Genomic DNA, 6,482 nt, shown 5'->3' with positions numbered 1-6,482 from the left:
CGGACTACGACGGAACGCTTCAGCCCCGCCAACGGGCAAACCCACGCTTTCGAACGAGACATTTTCCGCTTCGCGGCGACTATTTCGTCGTGCAGTTTTCTTCGCGCTCGCAGACGGCGCACTCGCGTAACCGCATCACTACCGCTTCGGGGCGCACCCTTGTCCTCCCCGTTTCGCGCAAGAATTTTTCCGATTCCTATTCCTGCGACGAAACCCAGACTAGGGCGCCTGCACCCGTGCGGTGACGCGGACGAGTGACCGTTTTGCAAGAGCTCGACGTACTCCGAAGGCAAACGGCGCAACGTGCGATCACGCTCGCTTAGCGCACGGCGCAGGAATCGGCCGGCATTTGCTTCCCGCGTTTGTCCGTGCACGCAAGCTTCCGACTCTCTCGCAAATGTGCGCGCTACTGCTGTCGCAACAGACGTTTGCACCTCGCGATTCAGACCGCACTTTCCCTGCAGGTGTCCGACTCCATCCTGCGGCGGTCTCTTCGGAGGCGCGCACAACAGTTCAGTTCGCCACCGTCTCCCTCACGTGAGGCCGCTGGCGCGTGGCTTCAGCACTCAACGTACTGTCCGTGATGCCGACGCGGTCAAAACGAGTCGACGGACGCACGTTCCCTTGTGCGCCGAAGGCTCTCTTGATATGTGATCCGACCCTCATACAGACGAAGCCAAGGGAAGACCCAAGGCCGCAATGTGCGTTCAAAGAATCAGTGCTCAGTGTGTCCTGCAATTCACACCAAGTCTCGCAGCTGGCTGCGTTCTTCATCGACCCGAGAACCGAGTGATCCACCGCTTAGAGTCGTGAAAAGTAGTTTGTTCAATTCCGTACAGTACAACCAGGGTTTTAGGCACGTGGCGTCTCCCTGTGTGTGGTTTCGAAGGGCACCTTTCTGCGCGCGCTCCTCAAGTCTGCGCGCTCTTTCGACAGCCGCGTCTCAGACAGCTGGTAGCATATAGGCGCACCACACCCTGCTACTTGCGTGTTGCGTTTCCAGTTAAACCCCGCGAGCCTTTGTGTGCACGTAAACCTCCACTCTGTATGCACCAGGATCAGTTGTAGGACCAAGATGCAGTGGAGCCGCTCACGGCTACACACCCGCGGGGGCGTGGCGCCCCTTACCACGTCTTTTTCTTTTTTTGCGAGCACTCGAAGCCGGTTTTCCCTGCCAGCCATCCACCGGACCCGTGTACTACGTGTGCACATTCACATTGCTCCACGAAAATTGGAAAAAAGCCGCAAGGCCATGAGGGGGCACGAGCAGCTGTGGAGTCTTTCACGGCGACACGGCCACGGGTGGGGTCTCGCCCCCATCGACGTGTCTCGCTTTTAGTCATCAGAAGGGTACTCAAATTGACCACAATGTCCCTCACACACAAACACGCTTTCGCATCGGCGGATTGCCGCAGCACACCCGCTGCTGATCCGACAGCCTACTTGAGACGACGCACAAGAGCCCGGTGCGCGTACTCGCGCGGCTCTCCAAAACCACTCGGCCAGTGCCAGGGACAGCTTTCGGCGCCGGAGCCGCAACAATTCTACTCGAGGCGGAAGACGAAGCCAGCAAGAGCCTGGCCGCAAGTGCGTTCAAGTTTCGAGACTTCAGTCCCTCGTCTGTCCGTAAATCCTCTTTCCACGTGCGGCGCCTTCCCAAAGCGCACAAGTCCGTTAACCGCGGAACGCGTCCGACGTAGCAAAGCCGCGTTTCCTCTCGTACTTCGCAGCAGCGCCGCCTTTCCCTCGGCGGCGGGCGAATAGCCTGCCAACGTCGTCGCATTCAACCGCGATCTCGACATCTCGCGCGTCACGAGCAGGAGCCGACCGGCAGCCTCCGGCCCTGTCGGGCTCGGTGGCACTTGCCGCGGAGGACGGGAGGGCGTTATGGGCCACGGTTCCTATTGTACTTGGCAGCCACACCCTCGTACCGCCAGTTCCATGACTGACCGAATGCCGCGCCGTTCCTTCAGTACTTGGGCAGCAACATAGTCGGGTCGTTACTCCATACTCGCCGCAGGAAGCGACCGGCAGCCGCCAGCCTTTTCAGACTCGGCGGCGTTTGCCGCGGAGGACGGGAGAGCGCTTGCACCGCAGTTCCAACTATGAATGATGGATGGCAGGCAGCTTTAGCTCTCGACCGCCAGTTCCTTGACCGACCTCTACCGTTCCTCTCGTACTGGGCAAAGCTTTGTCGGGTCGTCTTACTCCCATTCCGCGCATGAGCGTCGAGGCGGACTGAAAGCCCACCCATGAAAGTGCGTTACGCCGTTTGTACCCACGGGCGCGGCCAAGCCAACCGTCCAAGGTTGCAGCCGCCGCCCGCTGGGCGCAACAAATTGGGCACGGGGCGCCCCTCAGAATTCAGGCAGTCCCCGCGCATGTTCGGGTATAGCCGTCCCCGCGTCCAAGCGGGGACAGCGGCGGAAAGCGTCGGGCGCAGCGAGCCGCTCCACCCACACGGGGCAGAAACGATCGTCACCCTTCACAGTCCGGTAATGATCCTTCCGCAGGTTCACCTACGGAAACCTTGTTACGACTTTTACTTCCTCTAAATGATCAAGTTTGGTCATCTTTCCAACAGACCGGCGCAACCGAAAGGCCGCGCCGGACATCGGTCCGAAGACCTCACTAAATCATTCAATCGGTAGCAGCGACGGGCGGTGTGTACAAAGGGCAGGGACGTAATCAACGCGAGCTTATGACTCGCGCTTACTGGGAATTCCTCGTTCAAGGGGAACAATTGCAAGCCCCTATCCCAATCACGAAAGAAGTTCCACGGGTTACCCAGTCTTTTCAGACAGGGATAAAGACACGCTGCTTCCTTCAGTGTAGCGCGCGTGCGGCCCCGGACATCTAAGGGCATCACAGACCTGTTATTGCTCTGTTTCGTGCGGCTAGGAGCCGCTTGTCCCTCTAAGAAGGTTGTAAGGTGCTGGGAACCCCGCACCTATTTAATAGGCTAGAGTCTCCTTCGTTATCGGAATTAACCAGACAAATCGCTCCACCAACTAAGAACGGCCAGTGCACCACCATCGACCGAATCAAGAAAGAGCTCTCAATCTGTCAATCCTCCCAGTGTCCGGGCCGGGTAAGTTTTCCCGTGTTGAGTCAAATTAAGCCGCAGGCTCCACTCCTGGTGGTGCCCTTCCGTCAATTCCTTTAAGTTTCAGCTTTGCAACCATACTTCCCCCGGAACCCAAATACTTTGGTTTCCCGGAAGCTGCCCGCCGAGTCATTTGAGTAACTCAGGCGGATCGCTGGTTGGCATCGTTTATGGTCAGAACTAGGGCGGTATCTGATCGCCTTCGAACCTCTGACTTTCGTTCTTGATCAAAGAAAACATTCTTGGCAAATGCTTTCGCAGTAGTTCGTCTTGCGACGGTCCAAGAATTTCACCTCTAGCGCCGCAATACGAATGCCCCCGTCTGTCCCTCTTAATCATTACCTCGTATTCCAAAAACCAACAGAACAGAAACGAGGTCTTGTTCTATTATTCCATGCAAGTTTATTCAGGCGACTCGCCTGCGTTGAGCACTCTAATTTTTTCAAATTAAAAGCACCGGCCTTCTCGAGGCACACAATGAAGTGCACCAAGAAAGGACCGGCATGATGTTCAGTCCGAGCCGTCGCATCGGGTAGATGCACTACTCGTCTGGAACTGAGATCCAACTACGAGCTTTTTAACCGCAGCAGCTTTAGTATACGCTATTGGAGCTGGAATTACCGCGGCTGCTGGCACCAGACTTGCCCTCCAATTGATCCTCGTTAAAGGATTTAGAGTGTACTCATTTCAATTACGGGGCCTCAAAAGAGTCCCGTATTGTTATTTTTCGTCACTACCTCCCCGTGCCGGGAGTGGGTAATTTGCGCGCCTGCTGCCTTCCTTGGATGTGGTAGCCGTTTCTCAGGCTCCCTCTCCGGAATCGAACCCTGATTCTCCGTTACCCGTAACAACCATGGTAAGCAAGTAACCTACCATCGAAAGTTGATAAGGCAGACACTTGAAAGAAACGTCGCCGGCTCGTGGCCATGCGATCAGCACAAAGTTATCCAGAGTCACCACACAATACGGGCCGAAACCCGATCGATCTTGGTCTAATAAAAGCACCCGTCGCCCAAAGGGCTTCAGGCTCACTGCATGTATTAGCTCTAGAATTGCCACAGTTATCCAAGTAGGAAAAAACGATCTAAGGAACCATAACTGATTTAATGAGCCATTCGCGGTTTCGCCTTATTTCGGCATGTACTTAGACATGCATGGCTTAATCTTTGAGACAAGCATATGATTACTGGCAGGATCAACCAGGTAATCGTTCAACTGCGCGTCCAGCCATGCCGGACGCCGTTGTTGCGACGCCGAGGCCACCTTCAGGCGCCTCAGCACGCTTCGTTTTTGCAAAGCCGACCTCTTTGCACAGTCCGAGATGACGGCGTTCGAGCTCGCTACGGCGCCCTCCCCGCAGGGCCGGGTATCGCCACGCGGCAAGAAGCACGCACACTCTCGATAGATTCGTTGCGTCGACTCGGTCACGGCTTGCGGGATTTGCCATCAGCCCGCAGCACTGGTGGACCGATCGGCGCTTGCAACGTAGCCGAGACGGCAAAGCCGCCAAGCGACGGGTCACGCCCGCGCCTTCGGCGCTTTCGTATTTGACTCGTCCGAGGACGATGCGGAACACACCTCGATATCGTGGATATGGCGTCGTCCGACAACCAGCCCCTAACGCATCAAGCGGATGAGGCTGCAGACGATTGCCGAGGGATCCACGGGAGAGGCTCCGGGGACACGCTTGACGGGCACGGAGCCCGCCGCATATCAGACACCCAGGTCGCACGCACTCGGGGGGCGACTGCACTCCAACCCCCATATAATAGCAGCGATAAGTACCCAGACCTCCATGGGGCCGTACTCGTGGCATTTTCGACGCGATTTGGCGGAAATCGTGCAGCACCTTGACGAACTTTGAAAGTTTACGTCGGCTGCACAGGGCCGAAGTCGTGAAAACCAACACCGCGCAAGAGGGTCGTGATCGTCAATGTTTCGCCAGCGGCGAGTACGGCTTCGCGAATATTCACGTGCCTGAACCACCGCGCATCCTGTGCTGACTTTCACGGCGAACGAGCTTTCCGCTGCCGCACTTTCTCTGCAAACGTTGTGCCACGCACGGTGCTGTGCTCCATGACGTTGTTTTGGACGGTGGCTTGCGTACTCGTAGGCGTATTTCCACCTCTCGCGTGCACCACGGTGCCCCAGCTCACCGATTCAAGGCAAACGTGCGAGCCGCTTTCGGTATTTCCACGGAAAAGTTGCGCTGAACGTGGCTTGCGCGCGCCGCCCCGGCTGACGCGGTTTCGGACTTTGTCTCTGCGAGCGGTCGCGTACTCGTCGGCGCAATTCCCGACGTCGCCGCAGTGCGTGAATCGCACAAAACGCACCCGGACACCACAAATTGAAAAGTGGTACGATGTCGGCCGGGGCCGCATACCTCTATATAATAGCAGCGATAAGTACCCAGACCTCCATGGGGCCGTACTCGTGGCCGCCGGCGGCAGTTAGCGCCGAAAGAAATTCCTCATTTTTGCTTTTCAAGCCGTGTTTCCACCTCTCGCGTGCACCACGGTGCCCCAGCTCACCGATACAAGGCAAACGTGCGAGCCGCTTTCGGTATTTCCACGGAAAAGTTGCGCTGAACGTCGCTTGCGCGCGCCGCCCCGGCTGACGAGCTTTCGGACTTTGCCTCTGCGAGCGGTCGCGTACTCGTCGGCGCAATTGCCGACGTCGCCGCAGTGCGTGAATCGCACAAAACGCACCCGGACACCGCAAATTGAAAAGTGGTACGATGTCGGCCGGGGCCGCATAGCTCTATATAATAGCAGCGATAAGTACCCAGACCTCCATGGGGCTGTACTCGTGGCCGCCGGCGGTAGTTAGCGCCGAAAGAAATTCCTCATTTTCTCTTTTCAAGCCGTCTTTCCACCTCTCGCGTGCATCACGGTGCCCCAGCTCACCGATTCAAGGAAAACGTGCGAGCCGCTTTCGGTATTTCCATGGAAAAGTTGCCCTGAACGTGGCTTGCGCGCCCCGCCCCGGCTGACGCGGTTTCGGACTTTGCCTCTGCGAGCGGTCGCGTACTCGTCGGCGCAATTGCCGACGTCGCCGCAGTGCGTGAATCGCACAAAACGCACCCGGACACCGCAAATTGAAAAGTGGTACGATGTCGGCCGGGGCAGCATAGCTCTGTATAATAGCGGCGATAAGTACCCAGACCTCCATGGGGCCGTACTCGTGGCCGCCGGCGGCAGTTAGCGCCGAAAGAAATTCCTCATTTTCTCTTTTCAAGCCGTCTTTCCACCTCTCGCGTGCACCACGGTCCCCCAGCTCACCGATTCAAGGCAAACGTGCGAGCCGCTTTCGGTATTTCCACGGAAAAGTTGCGCTGAACGTGGCTTGCGCGCGCCGCCCCGGCTGACGCGGTTTC

At 57.3% G+C, this 6,482-nt stretch overlaps 2 non-coding genes across 2 annotated transcripts; both read right to left on the bottom strand.

The window, feature by feature from the left end:
- Positions 1–656: 656 nt before the first annotated feature.
- LOC119451292 (5.8S ribosomal RNA) lies at positions 657–809 on the bottom strand. Its single transcript, XR_005191784.1, has one exon. It is a non-coding gene; the product is annotated as a 5.8S ribosomal RNA (ribosomal RNA).
- Positions 810–2,496: 1,687 nt separating this feature from the next.
- On the bottom strand, positions 2,497–4,312 carry LOC119451237 (small subunit ribosomal RNA). Its single transcript, XR_005191762.1, has one exon. It is a non-coding gene; the product is annotated as a small subunit ribosomal RNA (ribosomal RNA).
- Between the last annotated feature and the right edge of the window lie 2,170 nt (positions 4,313–6,482).

Source organism: Dermacentor silvarum, chromosome 4 (genome assembly GCF_013339745.2).
Source record: "Dermacentor silvarum isolate Dsil-2018 chromosome 4, BIME_Dsil_1.4, whole genome shotgun sequence".
In the NCBI taxonomy this organism is placed as follows: domain Eukaryota; kingdom Metazoa; phylum Arthropoda; class Arachnida; order Ixodida; family Ixodidae; genus Dermacentor; species Dermacentor silvarum.
Note: the sequence above shows the minus strand (reverse complement) of the source record. Positions and strands in the feature narration are given on the sequence as shown.